The sequence below is a fragment of the Taeniopygia guttata genome, chromosome 5, assembly GCF_048771995.1.
Source record: "Taeniopygia guttata chromosome 5, bTaeGut7.mat, whole genome shotgun sequence".
In the NCBI taxonomy this organism is placed as follows: domain Eukaryota; kingdom Metazoa; phylum Chordata; class Aves; order Passeriformes; family Estrildidae; genus Taeniopygia; species Taeniopygia guttata.
The window spans coordinates 12,380,254-12,405,758 of NC_133030.1; the positions used below are offsets into that span (position 1 = coordinate 12,380,254).

General features: G+C 44.0%; 1 protein-coding gene across 7 annotated transcripts in view; it reads left to right on the forward strand.

The window, feature by feature from the left end:
- Nucleotides 1-5,763: 5,763 nt before the first annotated feature.
- PAK6 (p21 (RAC1) activated kinase 6) overlaps nucleotides 5,764-25,505 on the forward strand; it is a 38,461-nt gene continuing 18,719 nt past the window's right edge. The window contains exons 1-5 of one of the 7 annotated variants that reach the window (XM_030273710.4): nucleotides 5,938-6,332; nucleotides 11,638-11,712; nucleotides 17,480-17,805; nucleotides 18,118-18,316; nucleotides 18,917-18,981. The gene's annotated coding sequence lies outside the window, so the exon portion shown is untranslated. Of the gene's footprint in view, nucleotides 6,333-11,637; nucleotides 11,713-17,479; nucleotides 17,806-18,117; nucleotides 18,355-18,916; nucleotides 18,982-23,805; nucleotides 24,133-25,505 lie in introns of those variants that run through there. The other 6 variants (XM_030273713.4, XM_030273707.4, XM_030273715.4 and 3 more) reach the window with 6 other exon arrangements.

Here is a 25,505-nt window from a genome sequence, read left to right on the forward strand (position 1 = left end):
TTTTTTCATTTAATTGAATTCTCCAGCCATGGTTCTGTTTGGTTACCCTTTGTGGTATCTCGAAATTTTGGGGTGGAACTGTTTTGTTTTTTTCACATTGCTTCAAGCCACCTTCTTTCCGGTTTTTTTTCTGCATACTCTGTTGCTGTTCCTCTTACTTTGGCCTGTCTTCTTTTTGCTCTCATAGAGTCCTAGTGCCTTTTTTTATACTTTCTTTGAGAGGGTTATATATTCTTCTAATTCAGGAATAGGACCTAAATGCCCTGGTAGACCAGCTTTAATATCAAATGTAAAACTGCTGCTGAAGAATTTATTTTGGTCCATTAATGCCTTAATTAATGCTTCTTGTACTACATTGATTAGTCATCTATTGAGCTAGTAGATGAACACTGCTCTATCTCTAACCAGAATTTAGAGCCAAGATCACTGGTAGAGCACTCAGGAATCCAATACAGAGCTAATTTCTGCTAGCTCTAAAAAGATGGTGTATTTGTTTTTTTATTTAACTGAAGTTTTTTTTGCCTTTGTTGATCATCTTACTGCCTTTTAGACAGAATCTGGGGAATCGCACTTGCTTTCCTCTCACTTGCAAATTTTTCAGTTTCCTGCAGCACTGAGCTGAATACCAGGCAGATTAGGAAGAGAAGGCTCCTAACAAAGTATCAGTCATCCCAAGGACTTCTCAGACAAGGCGTGCTTGTAGCCAGTACAGAACAACTTCACTGTGTCTAATTTGCACAAAAAGCTTTTGAGAACAGGCTGAACAGATAAGAGCTCTCAGCAGCAGTTCAGTAAAGGAAATCTGTTCTTCAGGTCTTTAAAATATGTAAGTGAACCTATTTGTCTTGACTTAAATGAGATCTAAATCAAAGCTGCAATACTACACTATTACTTTTTTGTTGACTTGTTATCTGTTTTCTTTCTGAACAAAAAGAGAGCTAATTCTTCTCTAATTCAGTCTAATACGGCTGCCCATAATCAGTTACTCTTCATGTACATCCCAGACAACACAAAACTACCCCCCCAATAGTGTAAAAACAGAAACGGCAATGGCATAAATTTCTCCATAATGAACACACACAAATAATGAAGAGGAGCAATCAGGTATAACAAGAACGAGCAGTTATCTCTTCTGATGTTTGTTCCCACTTCTGCTTCGATGGAACTCTGCCTCTCTGCTGCACAGGTCAGTCTCTGCCTCCCCTATGCCATGAGCTGATTGCACCAACATGTAACAGCAGCTCAGGGAGCTCTTTGGACATCCCTGTTGTCTGTTCAAGTAATTCTGCCTCCAACCTTAAAAAACCTTTTCCTGAGCATCACTTTTTGAATCAGTGTGTAACACACAGGTGCTCTGTGACCTTGCAGGCTGGGATTGCCATAGACTTGTCATGCAGTAGGAGACACACCAGTCTTGCCCACAGGATATTTGGAGATGAAAATTGTCTTAATATTTTCTGAGGGAAAAGAGGCATTTATAAATCCTAACATGACAAAATGTTCCACACCAGATAGAGGTATGACAGGCAGATGTGTAAGTCCTAGTGAGGTTGTCATTAACAAATAGAGTGATGGAATCTGGGCTATGGAAAATTTAATGACTATTATATAAATAAAAGTGCACAGAGGAAAATAGGAATGTGATGGGTCATGGTTGTACCACGCTGCTGGAGAACAAAACTTGACCAGAGATACAAGAAGGATGTCTGGAAGATACTTGCAGGCTTCAGCTGCTTTGATTCAGAAACGGAAAGAACCAAATTATTAATGTCCACTCTGTTACGCAGAAAGGGGTCTACAAAAGTTTGCATGAAATCACTGACCACCTAAAAATGCTAAAAGTAAAAAATGGGGCCTGATTAAATGTGCTTGAGCTGTGGATGGGACAAACCCCACAGGTGTGAGCCATTTTATTCTTAAACTGTGGAAGCTGCAGCTGGAGTTGATCCCACTGTTTCTAAGGCCTCATGAAGATCATTGCTTACACCTGTGAAATACAGGTGGTCCAGTTTACCTCCTTAAGTGGCTCTGGAGTGACCAATGATGTTACAGAACCTAATTGCTTTTTAAGGTACACCTGCAAGTACTTACAAGCCCGTTGTGAGCTCTGAAACTCACTTTATTTGCTCACGTAACATCTGAAGAGAGCATTTTAAGGAAGCTTGAGGAAAGGTGAGGAGCACTGATCGTCTACTGGTCTTCAAAGGTATGTGATTTGTAGATTTAAAATCCTAACTCAGATAATTGGGAAAGCTCCCAAAATCAGATAAGTGTACTCGGAATATATTTATCTGAGACTTTTACAGCCTGGGGTTTGTGTTCAATAAAAAGATGAAGAAAACCTCAGAAGAGAAAGATGCACCTGATAACTGGTACATTATCAGAAGTGTATGCCTGAGCTTATGCTAGCAGATAAAATGATTTCACAGAATAAACTAGGATTTTTGGGTTTTCCAGAGTGAACTAGAAGGGACAGGCAATTCAAGAGAGCTATAAGGATGTTATGAGGTTAAGCAGGGACAAAATTAAAAGGGCCAAAGTCCAACTAAAACTTAATCTGGGTACTGCTGTGAAAGACAGTATAAAAATGCTTCTATAAATAAATGAGCAACAGAAAGGGCTGAGAAGAATCTCTATCCTTATGGGACTTTAAGGCACTCTTTATTAAGAAGTGTTTGAATCTGTGTCCCTGGCAGGATTTAAATAATATATAGAGGTGGCACTTGGGGATGACCTGGTTTGCTGGTGAGCTTTGTGGTGTTGGGTGGACTCTTGGAGATCTTTTCCAACCTTAATGATTCTATAATTTAAAGAAGACAAATCACCCCTCCTGCATGAGCATCAGCAAGTAATTCTGCATCTTTCTTCTGTTCTGCTGCTGATTTCCCAAATAATATTCCAAAATGCCTTTGGGCTAAAGTGCAGCTCCTGAGGTGCAGTGCTCCCTGCTGTGTCCTGGTGATTTCCCCAAGGATGCCTCGATATACAAAAGCTGTGCTCTTATTAGAAGTGAGTTAGTAGTGAGATATTTGCCTGCGGGCTGGGGAATTGGTGGTTGGAGTCTTTCATTTAGCCTTGGGCTATGGGCGCTGCAGTCACGTGGATGTGCCTGTGTTTGTATAGATCACCCTTAAAGCTTGACAAGGAGCACTGAACTCCTTTAACAGTTTCATTCTTTTGGTTCTTACTATTTCACACTTTTTGCCCCTCTATTCCATTAATCCAGCAGAAGCTGGATGCTGTTTGGAAGCTTAGAAAGATGAAGGTTTCATTTCCATAATAGTTCAAATTATTAAACAGTGTGAATATCAAGGTCATTCATTCAAGACTGAGGAAGAATGTTGTTCCTTTTGTTGGTTCTAGAAATGTTTATTCCCTCCTTTCCTTTTGTAATAACTATGATCCAAAGCTATTTAATTATTGACCTCATGGTTCCAGCAGATATGGAAGTGATTTACCAACCAGGAGCAGCAGCTGGGTAATACTATGCTGACAAAAAACAAATGTTAGTGTTCAGTTTCTAGGCCTGAGCTGATGTTTTTTTCCCCAGTGCCTTGGGTTCTCTTGATTTTTCAGTATCTTGGGTTGTGCAGTTCCTTGAAGCTAAACTAGTTTTGTACTTTGTAGTGTAATGCTTTATATTATCATTCACTCAGGAACCATTTTGTAGGAAAAAGGAAGTTGGAATATTGCAGAATTCAGTATTGGTATGCTTCCTTGATATGCACTAAAGGCACTGGACTGTTCTGCCACATCTGCATCTACTCCTAAAGAACCAGCCTGGGTTAGTACTTTACCTGCATGTGAACTGAACTGGCTTATTCCAAAAGCATTCTAAAATTATTATTTTTGTTCGTCTCTAAGTTCTTAATCTTCCCTTTTCTCTCCTCTGTGTTTTGCAATTTTTACATGCACTAAACATTTGTTCTGTAAGAATTGTGTTGATGTGCAAACCCCACACAGCCAAGGCCAAACCAACAGTCACAGGATCCTCAGGGGTCCCTTCTACCTCAGGCTGTTCTGTGATTCCATGAGTTATTACTGAATGGTTATAAGCAGTATGAAGCCTTTGCATAAACCAGGGTCTCTGTCCCCTCTCATTTTGTGACATGCCTTTTCTTCCAGAACTGGTTGTATCTCACAATGGAGAGATTTTTTTCAGGGTAGAAGTTACTCTACAAAGATGAGTATTATTTAACCTCAAACCCAGTGAAGAGCTGGGAAAGCTAAATCTAGCTCTAATGAATGAAGCCTGAAAGCTGACAGCATTTGGTAATCTCACAGGCTTGGGATATTTTCTGACAAGAAAATTAATTTCTGAGATTTGTTGACAGAAACATCAAGAATGGAGCTGCTGCCTTTGCTTCCGCCCACCCCAGCAAAGAGTGGGGGAAGAGAAACAGCTCTTATAAATAGCTCGGTTCCTGTTGTATTTGTAAGTTCGGTGCTTTTTGTGTCAATGACATCACCCTCTTCTCCATGGCAACCCCCTACGAAGTCAAAACTGCAGGGCACTGTCAGAGGAACTCAGACCAGCAGATGAACAGGTTGAATCAAGATGATTTAACTGCAAAATAGTGCAGGGCCAACAGAAGGAGGTGGGAAACAAACAAAGGGGCTACTGGCAGCTCTGTTACTCTGGAAAACAAGCATCTCTAGTGTCTGATTCCCAAAACTCTGCCCTATCTCTCTGTCTGATTCCCTGAACTCTCCCCTATCTTTTTCTAAGTCCTTGTCAGGAGGAGGTAGGTGGAAGGCAGGTAGGAATCTTATTCCCGGTCTTCAGTGTGTCTGGAGAGCAGAACTACAGGTGACTAAGCAGGAGGAGTATGACTGACTCACTCCTGAATTATTTCTCACTCCTCTTCCCCCTCCCATCTATTCTGTTTGGTTTTTTAGCTTTCACCCAACAGCTCAGATTTTTCCCCAGGCTCTGATGAGGAAGAATTAGCAGCAGGCTTTCTTGTTACCTAATGGTCACAAAAATGCGCTTGTGGTTATTCAGGTGAGGAAATAGAAGCCAACTCCAAGAACAAGAAAAATGAATTGGCTCTTGGATACAACACCTTTATCTGGGAGAAAAAAAAACTGCTTCTCTTTTCTGAGTGTTGTGTAGGAAATACTGAAGTAGCTGACGTGCCAGGAAGCTGTAAATAACTGGCTTCTTTATCAGGATACCTATGGAAAATACTTAATTGCCTCCCTGGCAGCCCTGCTGGTGTTGATTTCTAAACTGACTGCAGTGGGAAGAAGCCATGGCACTTGGTGTCTTGATTACAGCATTGGATTCTGCTGGAATGCATTTGGGACTCAAGGATGAGGAATATAATGGTTACAGCTGCAGAGTTTCAGCCAGTATGAGCTGTTTCAACCAGCTTAATAAATCTGTCCTCATTTACATCCCTGTGAAGTCTGAAGCCATAGAACAGTTTACCTTCCTTCTCAGGTGCCAGGCAAACTTTTGCTGAAACCTGGCCTGCAGAAGTGTCAACTTTGTATTAACTTTTGCGATTTTTGAAGTTGCGTGACATGGGACCCAGGCAAGTTATGCAAGACCAGCACTATGCCCAGAGTCCTGACATCCACAAAAGGATGTGGCAATGCTCCCCACATAGAGAACGAAGTCTGTGATGGAATTACACTTTATTTGCCACTTATGGCCTGCAGTTTACAGGGCATGAGAGTCTTTAATCACAGATTCTCAAAGTGTAAGGTTCTGTTATGTCTGTAGCTCTGTCCCCACCCCAGTGTGATGATAAACCTGTGATTTCTAGGCTTGGTTGAGAGGAAAACGCATGGAGTCTCTACGCACCAGAATCTTGATTAGTATCTTGCTTTTGCCTTTTGTGCAAAATGCCACTCAAGGCACTGTGCCATCCTCTTTGCTGAGCTCACAGCATCAGCCCATGATAAAAAAAGGTCCCAGAAAACATTGACTCACTGCATCCCAGCATCCTGACAGGGCTATGTGTCTGCAATGAGATCTCCTCAGCTGGAACTACGAGGTTGCAATGGAATTGATGGTTGTGAGGCTGTTTTACCTTCCCTGAGTTGTGCTACCACCTGTACTGCCTGCCGGGAACAGGGGTGGGAGCACTGGGATCACTGCCCAGCACCTGGCACGGGGCAGTGTTGCTGAGGAAGCAGCTGGAGCCGGGGGGTTTGCATGTTCGTGAGGAGTTTTCTGCAGAAGCTTTAAGACTAAATTGCTGAGAATTTTTGCCTGAAGCAAGGGATGTTTCCCCGCATTTAAGACAAGCAGCAACCTGCAGTCAGAAGGAAGAAGGGACTGTATTTACTCCAGAAGTATTTCTCTGGGATCTATTTTCAAGGTAAGCCTGTTTTTTTTTTTGTGGGAGGTAGATGGGGCAACAGGGTTCAGCATTCTGAACACTGAAACTAAAATGACTTCTGCATTTTTGTTATCTTCCTGGTCTGTAGGACCCACATAAATGTATTATGTCTCTGGTACTCCCTTTTTAGGTTGAAAAGTCAACCAATAAGAGCTAATTTTCTGAGGTCTGAAGCCATAAAAATGGGTGAGGGAGAATGTTTTTAACACTACCTTGTGCCTGTGGTGTTTTTAATACTGCCTGTGTTCTAGTGGTGAATGAATGCCATGGATTGTGCCTCTAAAACATATTTAAGTAGCAGAATGATGAGTATTAAAAGAACAGTAGAGGAATTAAAATAAAATTTAGTAAATAGACATCAGCTTATGGTTTATTAATTTAGTGGTTTTCAACATTGCTAGGTTATTTGTTGTTCTGTAGGAGGCAAAATGAAGATGGTTCCTGCCTTGGTAACTTGGACTTAAATGTTTTTAATTGGCGTGGTTTGAAGAAATGCTGTTGAAACCTAGAGCAAGGAGATAAGATTTTTAAAAAAAATTTATGACACCTGAACAACCACTTTATTGCTGTTGAAAACTACTGGTTGAGAGGCCAGAAAGTAGTAGAGAGCTTGTCCTTGCTGCAGGAAAAGCCTGTTAAAGGTAGGAGAAAAATACCTTGAATGTAGAGAGATGGCTCTGAAAATAACTGGTAACACCTAAAAAATGTTTGATTGTCAGCATCCCTTCCGTATACTGCAACTATTCCTAGCTGAGAACCCTCCAGCCTGAGAAATGTGTGCTTAGGTCGTGGGTATAAATGACAGTCCTTGATGGGAGTACAGCAGAGCATGGATTTGGTGAAGATGCTGGAGCCATGGAGGGAAGGTGCTTGCTGAGCCCAGAAGTGCAGGACAGAGCATCCACACTTTCTCTTTGCACGCTAATGGTACTAATACTTGAAAGCAGTTCCATTTTGCTCTTGGAATAATATGGGCTCATAAAACAAACCACCTTCTGGTTAGGGCAATAACTATAGTCAGTAAACTTTTTGAAAAAAGCCTTGTCAAGTCTGTGAAGAGTGAAATCAAAATACTTTTTTGCCTCTTCTTTTCCTTAGAGAAGGTGGCAGCCAAACAGTGCCTGGAGGGAAATTGTGGCCTGGGCAGGCTGCAGAATGGCTGGGTGAGGTTGCCTGGGAAATGGCACCTGTGCCCAGTGTTGAGGCAGGGGCTGGTGACTGGGAGGGCCTTGGTGCCAGCAGTGCTTGTGTAACATTGTGCTGTGTCTGCAGCTGTCGCTGCCAGGCACTGGATCAGCTCATGCACTTGGATGTAGTTGCTGCAGCTTGATTCCACTCCGTAGAAATAGTTGAGGCTATTCCTGCCAACTTCCCAGTCAGGAGTCATCAGTTCTGCCTCTGTCACTTGGGGAGCATGAAAGAATAACTCTTAAATCATTAATCTAGGGCAGCTTCCAAGACTCCTGTGTCTTGTACCCAAGTCTGGAATACATTGTGATCTGATCATTATCCAGGGACAGCAAAGACTTTGAAGAGGTGTTTACCCAGGGGGTGGCCATGCTGCACTTCAAACTCTCAGAGAAAATCACAACATGAGAGGATAGGGGGAGCAAGCGAAGTGCAAGCAAGGCGCAGCGAAACTAGAAAGGAACAGTAGTAGCCACATGCTGTGGACTGGTGGACAGGCCAGCACAGCAGCCTGTGACTTTGGGGGGCTACGGAAGCTGCTGCTGCTACTGCTTTTGGTAGTGCCACTTGACACAATTTTAAACTGAAATTCTGCATAACCAGTGTTAAACATCAGGTTATCTTCCATGGGATGGTTCTTTACATTTGGTAAAACCTTGTATTTTGGTTGATAGAACTTGATGGTAGAGGGGGACTTTTTTGACTTCCAGAGAGAATCATGGAAGGAGGGATAAATAAGAGGAAACAAGTGTTGCTGCTGGAGAATGCAAAGCACAGCAACCTAGATAAAGGTGATCCTAATTGAGGAGGAGGAGCATTGGTATTTAATTAAAACTACTCATAAAACCCAGGTTCTTTGCAGTAAAATAAATAGCAGGACATGAGTAATTCCTCTCGGGGAACAAAATTACACTAATGTAGTAATAAGAAGGGCCTGTGTACGATTGCTCAGAGGAATAGGAACAAGGCAGAATGATTTTTCACTGCTAAGAAGTTTAAATGTAGTTCAAGGGAAAAGAGACAGATGCTGGTTAAAGCACATGCTCCTCAGGCCACTTCCAAAGACAGAGCTGAGTTCCTGACCTGGATGTTCTTGCAGGACTTGGCAATCCCAGCACAGAGACTGAGCTCCCTCTCTGTTTAGCAAATGATGGCAAGTTCTGTGTGTCACTTGCACTCCTGCTGCTCTGTCAGGGTGTTGTCAGTGAATTAAAAATAAATATTTCAGACCCAGACTTAGGACAATTGAGCTATGTGTCATGCATCTGAAGGCAAGAAAGGACATTAAAACAAATTTTGTTTCCTTATTTCCCTCCCACCCCTCATTTTTGATCATCTTAGAGTTGTATCTGCATTCCTCAAGCTGTGGTGCCCATTCTGGGGAGGTGGTTAAATAGCATGAAGTCATTAACCACTCTTGACTGAGTAACAGCCAGTGACACAACATTGTTTCTTCTCCATAGCTGTCTTGTGTAATGCTGCAAGTTTTGGGTACTCTTTCCATTTCATGCTTTTCATTTCTGTGACACCCGTCTGTTTAGTAGATAAGGTTGTGGAGGGTGAGGAAATAATCTCAGAATACAAAAACACATGCAAGGAAGGCTGGATGGGGCTTGGAGAAGCCTGATCTATTGGAAGGTTCCCTGCCCATGGAAGGGGGCTAGAACGAGATGATCTTTAAGGTCTCTTCCAACCCAAACTATTTTGTGATTCTATGAGTATATAAAGAGGATTTAATGAAAAACAGAGGCATTGGGACACTGGAATGAGAACTGCTGTTGCAGTGAGACAAGAACCTGGATGCTTGGGGACCAGGAAAGCAGGTTGTAGAACCTTTTTCCTTTTGTGTTCTTCTTCCTTTCCTCCCCCTTTTACCCCGTCTGTGAAAACAACCAACCAACTATGCACAGCTCTCCCCCAGAACCCCCATGTTTAGTCAAAGGACAGAGTAAAGTGATAGTGGTTTGTGGTAGATGTGGAAGGTAATTTGTAACCTACTCTGAAGAACCAATATAGCCAAACTATGGCTTTGAGCAGTGTCATTTTTGGTGTAGAGTCAGCTGAGGCAATGCAGCAGCTTCCCCTGGCCAGGGACAGGTGGCCTGCTGATATGGCATACTGAGAGTGTATAGACAAGATGGTGTAGTTATTAAAATGAAAGATGGCATTGCAAACTAGAAAACAAATGTATTCAGCAACTTCAGCAGAGACAGTGACTCCATAAATTGATAATGTCAACTTGATGGCTCTGAGCCCAATTGTTTGTCCCTGAGAATTGGTTAAATAGAGTTGAATATCTGTAGGGTCAGTGTTCCCTTATTGATGGCCTTCTAGTTTTTTTGCTTTCTCCCCTGCCAGGTATTGTGGGAACCTTTTTACCCCACCTGTGTCAGCATTTGAGTCTTCTAAATTTGTGACTTTTCAAGGCATAGAAGGAGCTGAGGGTCTTCACAGCACAGCTGGAAAGCTGTGCTTGGAGGAGAAGAAGGGTGCAAGTCTGTCCTTAACCTGGGCCAGGAACAGAGGAGTTAACATGTAGTGGCCAGAAGGCACTACACAGATCTTAAAATAACCAAGAACAGGATAATTTGGCTTAAAAAACCATCTGGGTCTTGATTCAGTGCTCATTAAAATTCATAGTAGCCTTATGATTGGCTTCTGGAAGAATTAAGCAGGGTGTTACACTTCATAATGAGTACTTTGGGACTTGGCCAAGAAAGTACATCACTGCATACAGTAATGCTAGAAATTAACTTCTTTCCTGTAACATCCAGCTTAGAATGAGGATCTTTCTAGCACTTGTGGAAGTCAGTGAAAAAGCTCCGGTTTCAAGGGATTTTGGATTTCATCCGAAGAACAGATGTTACAGCTGATTTCGGGAAGAAGTCTCTCTGGGCAAGTCATCTCTAAGCTGGTCATGCTGCAGCAAGCTGTCCACTTTGGGAACACTCACAGTCTGCAGCCACAGAGCTCCCGAGTGTGCAGGGAAAGGACAAAAATCATACTGCCAACCTAGCACTGGGACAGAGTAATTGGGACCTAAAAGGAAAAACGCCTGCTTGTGTTTCTTTCATTAGAAACCTAAATGTACTAACTAATGGTACAAATAGTTTAGAATCTTGTGGTACCTCATCAACCATGAGATGATGTCAGTAGACTAAATGCTCCTGTCTGTGACTGCTGCTGAGAAAACCTCCTGATTTCTGCCTCTTTCTTATAGAATACTGTTTTGTGTTAAAGGAAAGAAAATACTAATTCTGCTTGTTCCCAAACCAGAAATTTGCAAAGCTCTTTGGACTTTTGTGTTCTCTTCCAAGTTCTAAATATGTTCTCCCAAAGCATCTCAAAACAGCAGCCTGGGTCACATAAAGCTGAGCCAATAACTTATTTAAGGAATATTACCTTTTATTCATTTAAAGACATGGTTTAAAAAGAGTCTCTTGGGCTCACCTGAATTTTCCAGCTCCTTCTAACCTTTGGTCTGGGATCACCTTCAGTGGTCTGTGGTTGTGCTTAGACGAGGAATGCTACTTGTAGAAAGAAGAAAATTAAGGCATTTTTTCAGATAAATGCTCAAGTATTTCTGTAGGACATCTTTGGGCACTGCTGTTTTCAGTTTTCATTAAAATTCTGAAGAACTAAATAAGAAAATGGTCATTCTAAGTGCTAAGAAACCTTTTTTTCCTCCCAGAGATCACATGAGGAAATGAGCTAGTTAATATTTCTGTATTGGAATGCATTTTTAAAAAATCATTTATTTATAGCATTTATTTGCCACCTCAGAGAGCACATGAACAAGAAAAGTGTTTGACAAATGGTGAGTAAGTAGAAGATCACCTGAAGTTTTTCAGTTATTTTTACAATGCTAGCCCCAGAATCTCAACATGTGCAAATTAGGAAACATTACATCTTATTTGCCACTTAAATGGCAATGTCTTATGTTGCTCTTTTCTTCTTTGAGGATGATGATGACGATGGAGATTTTCTTTAATCTTTAGATATACACACACATATGTGCATGTCAGTGGACTAGTTTCTGGTGTCATGTTGAAAAGGATTCTGGCTGAGTTGTTCCACCATGGTTTCCTTCTCTCAGCAGCCAGCAGGATCTAGACTCCTTCCAAAGGATGGGCATTCACTCTGCCAAGTGCCAGCAGGTCCATGTGCTCAGGTGGGCTGTGACTGTGCTCAGTTTAGCCTCCCTTAATCATAGGGTAAGGCTGTGGTAGAAAAATGTTTCCTACAGAAACAGCCTGTGTGTTCCAGCCCTTTCTAACATGCATTGCCTGACTGTGTGCATGCTTTAGTTCCTTATTGTAGAATCTGGCAGCCTTAGTAGTTGCACAGATGTTTTGGGTGGTTTGGAAAGTTGTTTTTAATAGAGACTAGTGGTAGTTGGAACTTTACTTTTTGCCCACTAGTCTGTGTTGTGCCGAAACTGGTACCTCAGAACAACAGCGCCCCCTTCTGTCTTGGGCAGTATTCAGGCTATTAAAAATTCCAACCTAAATGAAGGCTGGAGGAAATTACTGAAGATGAAAAAAGCAAGAGACTTCTGTAACTATGGAAAGACCAAAACTCACTCTTAGGGGAGGTATTAACTTGTTCCTCTATCATAGCAGTTAGAAGGCAAGACAAGGATCTCTCAGCTACCATTTTTCTGTGTTATATCAGTAAATTTCTAAGTGAGGATTACAATAATTTAATCCTTTGTAACCCCTCCTGTGGACTCCAGAGCATTCTATGTTCGTGGAGATAAGGGAAAACTGAGGGTACAGGATTGTGACACGCTGCTCTCAGTGGCAGAACAAGAAGGTCCAGTTCCTGCATTGCAGGTTGTGGCTGCTGTGTTGTGGCATGACTTTGTGCAGCTGAACCGTAGGCCAGACTCCTGAAACAACCAGAGCTTGAAAATAAATTTAATAATAGTGGGATTGAAAGGCGGGGGGGGGGGGGGGGGGGGGGTGGGGATGGGACAAAAAAACCCAAAAAAAACCAAAAAACCAACCAGGTTTAACCCTTCAATTGTCTCCCACTTCCAGGCAGGGAGAGAAAACCAAATGCTTGATCCAACTGGAAGGGGTTGAAATAAATTTTGGATAGTTGTTCCATTGCAATTGTCAGCCCTTCCCCCTATTTTCTTTCACAGAGAGGAATAGCTGCTCTGCCTCTATCAGCCTTCCCCCCAAAAATGCCATCCACTCACCACCACAGGTCAAAATCCTCTCCTGTACTTGTGGCATAGAAGCTGCTGCTGGGAGCTGATGCCTGTTCCCTGGCATGGGATTAGCAATGCATCTCCCTGATTTTCCTGGGCTGAATCCTTTCAGGGTAAGGCTGAGTTGGCTGCAAGGACAGTTGTTCCCTGCCTCCACATGGCTGCAAGTGGGATGGGAAACCTGTGCTGCACGGAGGCACGTGCTTGGATTTTGACAAGCACAGGCTCCAACCCTCAAATTATTCTAAGCTCTGCAGAGTTGGGTTTGAATGTACCCAGGGGTAGAGTGACTAATGGCAGCAAATGGTGTTAGACTTTTGCAGCCGTTATTTTAGCCACTAGGAATTCACTGGATTCTGGCTAATACTTCAGCGATAGCTGACTGACCTAGTTATTCAGAAGAGAGGCTGCGGTCTGTATTCCTCTGGTGCCAGCGAGGGATTTCAATCTGCATTTCTATAGCATCCTTAAGGATCACAGCATGCTTGGAAAAACAACAGATTAAGCCGCCTCTGTTCTGGGGGAGTTGAGCATTGTCACAGTCATTTTAGCAACGTGCAGAATGCCTTTCCCAAGGTGACCTGGGAATCTGTAGGCAATGTTGGCTTTCTGCTGTTGTGTTGCCATTGCAGGACTGATAATCGTGGCTTTTGCGGGAAGCAGAAGCACCTTTTCTAGAGGGTGGCACAGGCTTGTGAGGTGGACCATGATGTTACTTCTGTAATAACCAAATAAATCTGTGAATTTTTACAAGTAAAAGATCTGGAAGACATGTGAAGTGGCTGTGTTCCAAGCTGTATTGATATTATCTGCAGGAACATCTACCAAGCCACAGGAATTTAACCAGTAGCAAAATATGCTGTGTTCAGGTGATCTTCTTGAGCTTTAACTTCAGTTTCTCATCAGAGCAGGCGTTAAAATTTTCAAAGAGTCTGATGTTTTCTTACCCTCTCTAAGCTTAACCTGCTTTCTTCTCTGAAACAGTTGTCAGGTACTTGGGCACTGCACCAGGGCAGTGGTGGAGTCATCATCCTTGAGGTGTTCAAGGAAGGACTGGACGTGGTGCTCAGTGTTCTGGTCTGGTTGACAAAGTGGCGATGGGTCAAAGGTTGGACTTGATGATCTTAGAGGTCTTTTCCAACCTTAATGATTCTGTGCTTCTTGCTTCTGGCATTCTGCAAATTTGGCAGAATTTGCAGGTCCTTGTGCTGTTTCCTTGCTGGTGCGCTTTACTCCACCACAAGAGTTGTTTGGCCCAGGAGAACCTGGCTGTAAGCCATTGTGAGCCTGAAGCAGGACAAGTTGCCTTCTTCCATGTGTCCCAGTCTGCATTGTTTGGCATAGGGCAGAGAGAGACTCTGAGCTCCCCATTGCCCTGCCAGATAGGAGTGTGGAGATGTGTCCAGATCTTCTACAGCACCCAGAGCTCTGGCAGAGGCAATGGACTTGCTCAATGAACTTCCAGTTCTTCAGCTCTCATGCATTTGTGTTTTGTTTTGAATTGGGAAAAAACCTCCCCTGGTTTAGACTGTAAACCTCGGATAAAAACACTGGGTGAGCTCATGCAGCTGGAGTACAAGCAGGGCTTTGTCCTGCTGGCATCTCAGGATCCTACCTGGATAATGGCAGCAATGCATAGTAAGCAGGAGGATAACCCAAACACTGGAGCTGGCTATCCAGGTAATGCACTCATGGAATGTTCTGCCCACCTCTGAATGGGATACCCTTAAGGACAGGTGGCTAAAGTGTAAGCACTTATTTAAAGTGAAACTGCCTCTGGATTGCTCCCTCCTTATCTCCAGTCCTGGCTTCACTGTCATGTGTTGATTATGAGACTCCCAGACCTGATTCTTATCTCGTGCTTCCTCCCACCGGTTGGTTCTAATGTGCGAATTTGCAACACACCCTTTCTCCTAGTGACCCCGTTGTCCCAATCCTTAAAGTGTATTCTTTCATTTCCCTGGCCAGCTTCTCTAGATTTACAGAACCATGAAGCGGAAGGAAGGCATTCTGTGTGGAAGAGCATTTCTGCTTCCCATCTGATCCCTGAGCACAGGGGAGACTTGATGAAAAGTCTGGTGCTGAGCCACAGCCTGGCTTCATAAGTGGAATCGCTGTAGTTCTTACTAGGATTTCCTGAATGTACCAGATTCCTGTGCCTTGGTGTTAGGCTTTTCCTGGAAGCTCTGTTGAATACAGACCCATTTTCCTTAGCAGTTTGTCCAGTTTCCACAAGTTTCAGACAGGTGGGCAGGTATGTTTCTCCTGGCTGAGGTAGAAGACAGACATGGAATATGGTACAGTTGGTCTGGGTGTCTCTGACCTTTTATATTTTAAGTTAAAAGTCCCCAGTGTTGCCTACTGGAATAGGAAAACATTTAATAGTGGGGTTTGCATCACAAAATCCTCCTTCAGTGGCGATTAAATGGAACCTGTTGCAGTAGCAGTGCAGGATGTGAGATCCTGGAGCTCTCCTAGCACAGTGATGTGGCTGGGCAGGATGAGGAACGACGTGAGATCAGCACTTTGGATATGAAATTTGCTTTGCTTTGTGTCTGGGGAGGGGACATGGAATATGGAATGGCCTTTGCTGGGAAGATAAATCAGGCAAGCTGCAATGCAGACGTTTAGTCAACGTACCCTGCAGCACTTGTTGCTGCCAGGAATGGCTGTCCCAGAGACCGACGGGACCTGAGAGAAGCAGCCGTAGGAGGAGTGGGGTGTGTATCGTGTGTTTATATAAATGCGCCAGTATAATTATTTATATTGTCTTGTGCAATTCTCTAGCTAAGAAGAGAGCAGTGGGCAGGCAAGGAGCAGTAAAATGTGTAATGAAGGGATAGTTGCTGAAGGGGAAAATTAGAGACATGTCACTTTTACTGGGTAATTTTTTCTTCAAAGTGTGCAGGACTGTGGGGACCAAACTTGTGAATATAAAGATCGGAAAGTATCCTAATTTTTCATTAAGATTGTAGGCAGCAGAGGTTCATACTGCCTCTGAACTGCCTTAGTTTCATCTAAGCTTGTGCCGTGACAAGTAAAATCAGGCTCTGCCCTTCGTAACAAACTCAAGTCTTGTTCTGGAAGACTGTGCTAGCATGTAACCCAGGAAATACAATACTCATGCAAATGTGGAGCGGGCTCCAAGGCTGGATGACTCCTTGTAGACTGTAGAAGCTGTTTGTGTGTGACGCTCCCCACGCCATGGTTGTGCAGATGACTCCGCACTGCCTGGCATGGCAGCAAAGCCCAGGTGCACAGATGACAGGGATGGTTTGCCATCCCCACCTACTAGGTTCACACTCCGCTTCCTCATCCCTGATCCTCCACCACACTGCTCTGCCCTGTGACTTCCAGTGTGTTGGGAAAGAAGGCTGTCCCCCTTTGTTATTTACTATGATTTTTTACTATTAAAGGGAACTTTCCTTCTTTTGATTACATCCGTGTATGGGGCCTGCTGCGTAGGAGAGAAAAGCTAATCCCCAGACAGAAAGGAACCTGGCTAGCTCTATTTCCTATACCCTGGGGAGGGAACAGGCAGGAAACCTGGGTCACTGTGGCAGGCAGGGACCTGCAGTGTAATGTAGAAGTGGTGACTGCATGTTCAGGAAGCAGCTTTCCACAACTTAGCTAGCAGGTTGGGAAATGAGGATTAGGAACCTCAGACCATTAGCTCCAAAAGGTTCTCTCTATGAACCTCAGTTCTGTTCCTTCTCCATGATAGTACTGTAGAGTTCATGAATTCCAACCACAGCTGAGACTCTGGTGGTTGTACAAAGATATTGCAGCTCTTTTCGTTGGGAGGAAAAGGGGAATGGGGGGAACATGTCTAAAAGGTCACTCGGCTGGCTCATCTCTGTGGGACAAGCCACTCCCAGCAATAATAATGACCACCTAATGATTATTTGTAGCATGTCATTATTTATTTAAGGGTGGTTCAACAAAAACAATGTTATGAAAAAAAACCCTAAAATGTCATGGGGGTAAGTTTTTGTGGTTTGTATCTCTGTTCTTTGGACCTAAAAATATATGCGAGTTAAGCCAGCATTGTCAGTGGTTTGGATAGGTCAAGAATACTTGTTTGCAATGGAGCAAGGGCAGCTGATGGGTTTGCTGCCATGAACTCTAAATGCTCCAGGCTGTAATCCCCAAAGTGTCCTCTGATGATGGCCCAGTCACCAAGCCCAGCCAACACTGCTGGAGCTGGTGTCCTGCTGCTTGTGGAAAGTCTGTTTCCAGTAGTCAGTAAACCCTGAGGCACAGGCAGCGCAACTGAATTAGAGGGTGATCCCAGACTCCAGACCTGGCAGCACTGACTCATGGCGAGGACAGGGGAAAAGTAAAAGCGCCAGGTCATGTGCTGCTCATCTGCAATGCAAATAAATGGGGTGAATTTTTCTACAGCGAGCCATAAAGCAAGCAATCAAAGCTTTCCTGCCTGGAATGACAAGGGATTGGTGGCAGGTCCTGAAATCTGCAGCCAAGCAGCACAGGCGGAGATGTCGGGTTTGTTAGAAGCTTCAGCAGCTCCTAGCCCTGAGGCTGTGGAGCCGAGAGAGAAGAGCTGACGAGTGGAGCTTTAATAAGTCACAGTGAAGTCGGGTGTGAAAAAGGGCGGAGGGGAATGGGAGATGATCTCCCCCAAGTTCTTGCCTGAGACCCGGCACATTGGGGTGCCCAGGTGTGACTCTGAGCTCTTTATCTCTCTCATCCCCTCTAGGGACCAAGAGAGGAGACGGTGAGAAGAAGGTGAGATGGTCCCAAGAGGCTTCGCTGTTGGCATCTGTCGTTTTCCGTGGAACAGGAATCCGAGGCTTCTCCACGCTGAACGTTCCCGTGTCCCATCTGCTACCACACCCTGAAATCAAACTCGGCAGCTTAGGTGAATCAGGCACTGTACAAACATGTCAGACTTGCCTCCACCCCTTTTTCTTCTCCCGCTTTCTCCTGCCGTCTTTCTCTCTCAAGTTTATCGACGTGTCAGCGGATTCTGGTGGCGGAGCATTCTCACTTCATCTCTGGTCACGGAGCAATGAGGAGTCAGGGGTAAGCGCCCTCCCGCAGATTCGGGGATCAACATTGATTTGCTTACTTGCTTTAAAGCCAGAACAACTGTCCTAATGGCCGCTGTTTCGTGGGATTTGTTCCCTATGTTTACGGAGGACTGGGTTTGTCGGTTTAAACTAAGTCTCTGCTTCCCAGTGGCTGTGCTGCCTCGGCTTAACCCCTTCCCTTCGGAGCTGAGCTGTGCCACTGCCAAGGATTAGTGTAATGATCACACGTGTGTTGGCAGTGCCCGCCTGGGGTGAAATAAGAGTGGAATAGTTCAGGGGGGTCATACAATTTTTTTCTCGCAAGGGATGCTTCTGGAAGGAAAGAAAAACTGGGAGCTGGATTCCTTTGGGAAGGAGTTTGCTTCATCTTTACTCCTATAGCCCAGCAACACCATCCTCCAGTCGGCTTTACTGCATGACAGTGGGAGAGTTTACCTCCAGACTCTTCTTTCTCCTCTCCCTTGGAACTGTCCACCACCAGCATTGTTGCAGCAGGACTGCCAGTAAGATCTTGTGGTTTCTACTTTCCAGGGTCTGTGAGGTGAGACAACATGTGGGGCTGAACTCTGGCAGTTTAGTCAACTGACACTCAAGAGGAGGGGGAATATGGAGGAAAAATGCCTTGTTGAATCTCGTAGGGTGATGCTCTTAAAACCTTGGGGTGAAGAAGGGGTTAAAAATTACTCGGGATGATGCTTGAGAGAGCAGACAGCATGTCAGGAACATGCATACTCATCGCCTTTACGGGAGATGGAGCACTATCTGCTCTTAAGTATCTTCCATCTGCTAGGACCCTTGACATACCTTACAGAGAGGACTAGTTAAACCCTTCCTGTGTGTATTCCTAACCTTCTGGTGGCTCTGCTGCCCAGGATCCTTTCAGAACACTTCCTGAAGCTATGTTGGAGTACTCATGTGGGGCTGGGTGTGTGTGTTTTGGCTGGCTGAAAGCTGCCTAATCTTGTTCTATTTAAGTTACAATATACAGATTTATTGGGCATTTGTATTTAATTATTTTTTTCAGGTAGCCAGTGCATACAAGCAGGTATTTGCAGTGACAGAAAACAGTCCTGTCTGTTAATATTTGCTTTCTTTTTTGCCAGGGCATTAATGCTTTAATGTATTTGGGGACAGAGCACTGAAAAAACAGAAGAGCAATTTGTGTCTGGTGAGTGTGAGCTCTCAGGTGAAGCTGGGGGATGTACAGAGAGTAAGACACCTTTGCCCACTCTTTGTCTGCTTTTCTGAGCTCTCTGTTTGGGTACAACCTGTCAGCCCCTAACACAGCTGCTGGGGAAGGGAAGCTGCTGCCTTGCTCTCTCTCCAGCCCTGTCCTACAGAAAAGTCTCATTCCTGATGGTGTGATGAAGCTTTATATTATTTTTAATGTTGAGTGCTGCCTTGGTATATACATCCTGCATGGTATGTGAACAATGATTTATGAATCTAGAAGCAAAGCTGATCAAATAGTGGAAAGAGCTGTCAGCAAATAGCTTGCTGGATTAGTAACTGTGCTCCCAGATGGAAAACCTGCTCCATGCACAGAGCAGTTTGTTTCTGTCTAGATGGGTGTGAGTATGGATGTAGCTGGGAAGGCCACCCTGGGTCCTGTTGCCAAGGCTTGCAAAGTGAGAAACAACCACTTGCTTGGTCACAAAACGGTTTTCATTCCCAAGGAGAATAAAATTAAGGCAAATTCTTTTTAAGTCTGGCTGTCCTGCCTCCAATCTGAAAAAAGGAGTTCTTTTTAACCTACTTCTGTAATATGCTTAGGGAAATTCACAAGCAGAGAAAAGAGCTAAATATTTGTGTAAATTGCTTTAAACAAAATTGCTTAAAGCAGCTTGGACTAGCTTAGCCCAACTGCAAGTTAAAATACACAGCCAGGCTCTGAGCTCTGTATTGCACTTGAGGGTTTTTTGGGTACCCACAGAGGTACCCTGCTGAAGTTCCATCTCATTCAGAGCAGCACATGAGCTCTGTACCTGGACAGGACACAAGTGAGCAGGAGTAGCTGAAGGCTCACCAGGAGTTGTCCTGCTCAGCGCTGAGGGCTGCAGAGAGCACAGCAAGCTCTGACACCTTGTTGGGGGGTTCTGGACTGGGGAGCAGCTTCATTGTCTATGGCACCGCTGCTGCTCCTGCACCAGTCTCACTGACTTTGAGCTATAATGTCATAGACTTAGTGCAGTGGAGCACAAAATCAGCACTTGGCTGCTACAGGTCTTGTTTTTAAGGAATTCCTCATTATGGTTTCTAAAGCTGCAGGATTACCATATGGTTTGAGGACTAATGCACTGCCATTTGGTCTTGCCAGTGGTACTGTTGTTCTTAGAGTGACCTTCCATTTGTCTGGCAAAAGAGAGCAGTGGGAATGGAGGGTGCCCATACACTAAAAGTTGAAATCTATTTCCCTCAACAATGTCTCAGGAAATTACACTTTCCCTAGGGCTCAGCCATTTAACTTGTAGTGTTAGTAATTAGATTATTTTGTAATTAATTGATGAACAGAATGTAGCTGTAGCCAATAGCAGTAATTTATCTTGTGTTAGGAGTGCACCTCAGGTTTTAACATACAGAGGGTTGTGTGAACATTCACAGTTGTGGCAAACAGAGCAGGATAACCGATATTCCCTGGGAGAAGACTTGTCTGTTGTAATTTAAATTTGCATCTCAGTGTTGGCAGCAGTGAGCAGGAAGGCACTGAGAGTCAGGCAGGTTGTGGGGTTAAGCAAATCCTTCCATGTTTTGGGGGGCACTGCTTCGGCTGGAGTTTTCTCATCAGTTATCCTGTAGGGTTAACACAAGCAAACTGTCTTGCAGGCTGCTGACAGCAATTAAATACATTTGTGTCTCTCTTTGGGAGAACATGATGAGCATAACTAGGGACTGAGATGATTTACTGTTGGCTGGGAGGAAGTTTAACTCTTGCAATCTCTATACTTGGGTGATCTGGGGGATTGCTGGGGTGTCTCTGTCAGCCTTTTGCTGTGCTACTGAAGCAAGTATGGTGATCCATGACAGTGGTCACCAGTGCCTCTGCTGGGATAGATCTGCTTGTGAGAATTCAGTCCTGTTCCCTGAGTGTGTGACTCTGCCTGTGTACAGTAAGATCTGTGCTGTGCCTATTTGCACATTTGCTGCAGCTTCCCTCTCGTAACCCTGCGTGCCAGAGGCAGCTGGATCTGCGAGCCGTGCAAGAGCGCGCTGAGGTTCCAGGGCTCACATGGAGCCGCAGGATGTGGTGCCCAGTATTGCAGCCCAGTGCTTTGGCTCCTTCTTCTGCCATGTGACCCCACATGCCAGATGTGGCCCCTTGGCTTGTCCCAGTGTAACCTCTTGTCTGATAAGTAAGATATTGCTATTCATGTGAATTTTTGGAGAAAGGACCTTAAATGTTCTTAACCTAATCTCAGTAGTACTTTTATGCTGATTTTGAATGGATCTGTCACATAAGACAGTGGAGAGTGAAGCCCTGAATCCGTCAAGCCCTGTCTTGAAGTTCTCTGGTGCTTTGGATTAACAGCAAAATACAGCAACCTGTTTTTAACCCTGATGCATCCTTCATGGCAAAATAATGTTGGGAAATCCACGTGGAAAAATGCAGCTGCTCTTTGGACAGGGGTCAGGGAGGGGTGTGGGTGTGAGGTGAGTGTCAGAGGTGCAGCACAGCATGGTTTGGTATAGTCAGAAACAGGACACGAGCCACATGAATCATGTAAAAGGTGGGGGGAAAGGGTCAGAGTTGTTGTGGCTTTGCTCTCAGCCTGGTGACCTCCAGCAGACATCCTGCTGGCTCTGTGTGCCAAGGACACGATGAGTGAGCTGCCTTCCCTGGTGCTGCAGCAGCGTTTGGTGGCTGTACCCTCTCACACACTGAGCCCAAGGGAGAAAAGCTGGTCTTGTAATGAAGGCCCTGGACTGCAGCTGAGGTTTGGGTGTGTTTTCTGTCCGTTCTGCTTAGTCCTGTCAAGGCTTCTGGACCCATGTGCTGATGTCCAGATCAATCCTGTGGTCAGTGTGTGTCTTGGCCTCCACTGGGGCCCTGCACCCATGTTTTCTCTTGATGGAAGCCAGGGTGTGCTGGGCTCAGATCTGGCCTTGATATAAAGTTAAAAAGCAGCCAGGAGACATACCTGGGAGACGTAGATCTGCTAATCTACACATAGGTGGGAAGAAAAAGGGCTAGTAATTTTTTTTGTCTCATCTGTAAATGAGGATAATAATTCCCTTTCTTCACCTTTAGTCTGTTTAGATGAAACCTCTTGAGGGTGGGGCCTGCCCTCAGAGACAGACACAATGGGATGGTGACTTCAGCTGGGATTTCTAGGGGACTGTAAATAATGGAAAACTTTGTTATTTGTCAAAGGATAAACCCATTAGCATTTGGGACATGCCTGTGCTGGTTTTGGAAAGTTCAAGAGGTCTTTTCTTTGCAAGTGCTTTTATATATATCCCAGAATGAATTTGGTATGGTGTAACTAAAACACATCTAAAAGTATGCAACCCAGCAGTGTCCCAAACAAGCTGAACAAATAGGTGTTCACTGGGTTTTAGTCCTAATTTATGAGCATGGAAATGGAGCAGGGGAGAGAGAGCTCCAAATCCTTCAGAACGTGTTCAGTGGAGGTACTGCAAAAAATGTCAAGCCAGTTGTGCTGTTCTTCTCATTCCTCAGGAACAAACCCACCAATATAACAAATATGTCTCTTCCTAAGCTTATTTTTAATGTAATATTAATCTGTCCTCTCGTGTGTGTTTGGGAAGGATTTAGAGCATTACATCAGTTTGCTGTGCTGTTGCTTTGCTCCAGCATGCAGCTTTGCCATGGGGGGCTGGTGAGGGAGAAAGGAATAGAAGGGAAGGACTTGAAATGAGGAAAGGGATAGCACAGTAAGAAGATAGCCACTCTTCCTTTAGGAGGGAAAAAAGTACTTCAACCAGTATTTCTAAAACTATAATTTCAGACAAATGTAGAAGGTGTCAGGGCAGTACTCTTAGATCCTGTTTCAGATTTTGTACTGTTTGGCTTTTCTTTTTCCCTTTCACTGACCCTTGTTGCCATTCCTTGCTGTGTGAAGTCACACTTGGGTTTGTCAGCTCTTCAGGGACCTAACCTGTCATTTCCCTTTATTTGGAAACTGCTATGATAGTTTATAGCTTGCTATAAATACTAAGAGTGCTGGAAACCTCAGGAAGACAAACATGACTATTTTAGAAGGTATGGGATGCAGTGAAATTCCATGTGTGCATATTCACACATACATTTGTGTGAACACATGCATATGACATGCACAGATAATGGCCTAGTTAACCTGTAATCTATTTCCAATGCAGCACATGACAGTGACCTGAGTAGCAGAGTATGGAAATACATTTTTTTCTTTTAATTGGTGTGTTCTCTGGGATCTTCATCTTCCTACTGCAAACTCAATCTGCATATTGCAGTTCCTCAGGTCCTGTAGGAAGAGTTCTCCTTCTCTCCCTTTCCTCTTGGAGCTGGCCAGAGCAGTTTGGCAGATCAGCTGTGGGAGGACTTGGAAATGATGGGAATGGCTTTCTTGAGCCCAGGGACCAAGTGTTATCTCTCGTCCGGGGCAGGAGGAATGTAGGGAACTGCGTCCAGATCTGCGATAGCGACGCAGTGAGCTGATGAGCGAGTTCAGTGCTGCAGCAAGGAGGGGGGGAGGGAGAGCTTATTTTTAACTGGAAACTACACAAGTGAGACTGAAGTAGCTCTGTGCTGCCGTGCTATCATCAAGTGCATGTGTGAGTGAGGGAGGGTATGAGCACGGGTCCCTATGGCGCTGTGTCCTAGTGGAACGTGTGGCTGGACGTGAGCAGGGTGGAGGCAGGTCGGGTGAAAAGGCAGTGCATGCTGCTGCCTTTGTCTGGGCGTTGGAACAAGCCACTCCTGATAACATTTATCTACTTTTTTTTTTTTTTTTTTTTTTTTTCTCCCCTCCGGGTGATGTTGCTTCTTTTCTGCGCCCTCCTCCTCGGGTTGCCTGTCTCCCAACCATTCCTCTCTTCCTTACTGACACTCATTCCCCTTCCATCCTTAATCCTCCCACCCCTTCCTCTCATCTGAGGCTGACCCCTCTCTCTTCTTGCCCCTCCTTCCCAGCTGATCCCTCCCCCTGCTCTGGATCTGCTGGCTGTGGGATTTTTTCTCGTGCTCACTGGCAGATGTGACAGCTTTTGGAACTGTATCATCTAGGAACAGCTATATCTGGAGTTGAAAAACCTAACGTGGTTTCCCAGGCAGCAGGAATGGATCGCTGAGAGAATTTCAATCTCCGACTGCTTTTGTCTTGTGGTAGTGACTTTTATTATTTATGTTTGTGACATTTCTTACAGTACAGTTGTCAGCACTGAATGAAAGACTAAAGTCTAGTAGATTATTATAAAATCAGTGCCACAGTATTTGTGTTGTTATATTAAAGGGATGCTGTCTATGTTTAAATACAGGTTTGGCTTGATTTACAAAATCTTATATGCATAAAATGTTCTTATGAATTTCTCACTGACTTAGAAAAGGCCTGGTTTTATGTGTTTTATTTAACAATAAACATTCTTTAGCTGGGTTTTGGAAATACAAGTAAATAGATCTTGCATGAAAACCACAAAGTGAAAGGAGACTGGTTAAATACAGACCTCCTCAATGAGATTTTATTGGATTTCAAATAACTATTTTTAGTGTATGTATTTCATTTGATCTTAATGCAGTTTACCTTTAAACCACCTGTCTGATCTCTCTATAATCTGGGATTGATGCTGACCATGTAAAGCAAATACCATTGGATACCCAGGGATGTGTTGTATTTGGAGCTGATTGCATTTTGTTGTTTTTAAGCTGTCTGTTTTAAGCCAATAAGGTAGATGCAGGCCATGCCAACCAACACTTAAAACTGACCATGAACTCAGTAGCTACTCCTTTTTGGGTTTTGGAAGCATGCTTTTGGGTATGGGATCCAACTGTAGTACACATGTTGATTGTCAGGGATAGTGATTTTATGTAAATATACAAATGTAGTGTTGTGTTTATGCTTCTGCAAACTGAGATGGTGAAATAGAGCCACTGTTTTGGCTGGGGCCAAAATATCACCTGAGTTTTAAATTTTTGCATTTTGAAATACTTAAGCCAGAATCATTCTTGTTATGGGGAAATACCTGACATGTTCAGAAAACCATTGATGCTACAAGTGCTAATGATTGTGGCATTTGTAACACCCTGTTTTACAGGACCCTTTGCCACATGAAGCACTAAAAAAGCAAATTTAAGACTGCTGTGTCCTGGGTATCTTCTCATTATGAAGCTGTGAGAGTAGGACCAGAAGTGGAGGTACTAGTTGAAATAGTGAGATCACTGTGATTGCTGTGGCTGGGTCAAGGTGGATCAAGGAGGGGTCACAACTCACGTGTAGTCAAGGATTCAGAACTGAACTGCTTGCTGTAATACTACAGAGATACTCCCTGCTTTCCTTGGAGGCTCTCAAGCTCCTCAGCAGCTCCAGCTGTTGGTTTGAGCACTACTAACACCATGAGCTATTAGACTATCTTTCCTTTCTGGGATTGTCTGCACTTTTTTGTCTTTAAAGAATTGCCCTCTGACTTTAGTCTTGATTATTAGTTAATAAGCAGCACCTAAGGGGCCTGAGAGATGAATCACTGTATTTGAGGAGCTGCAAT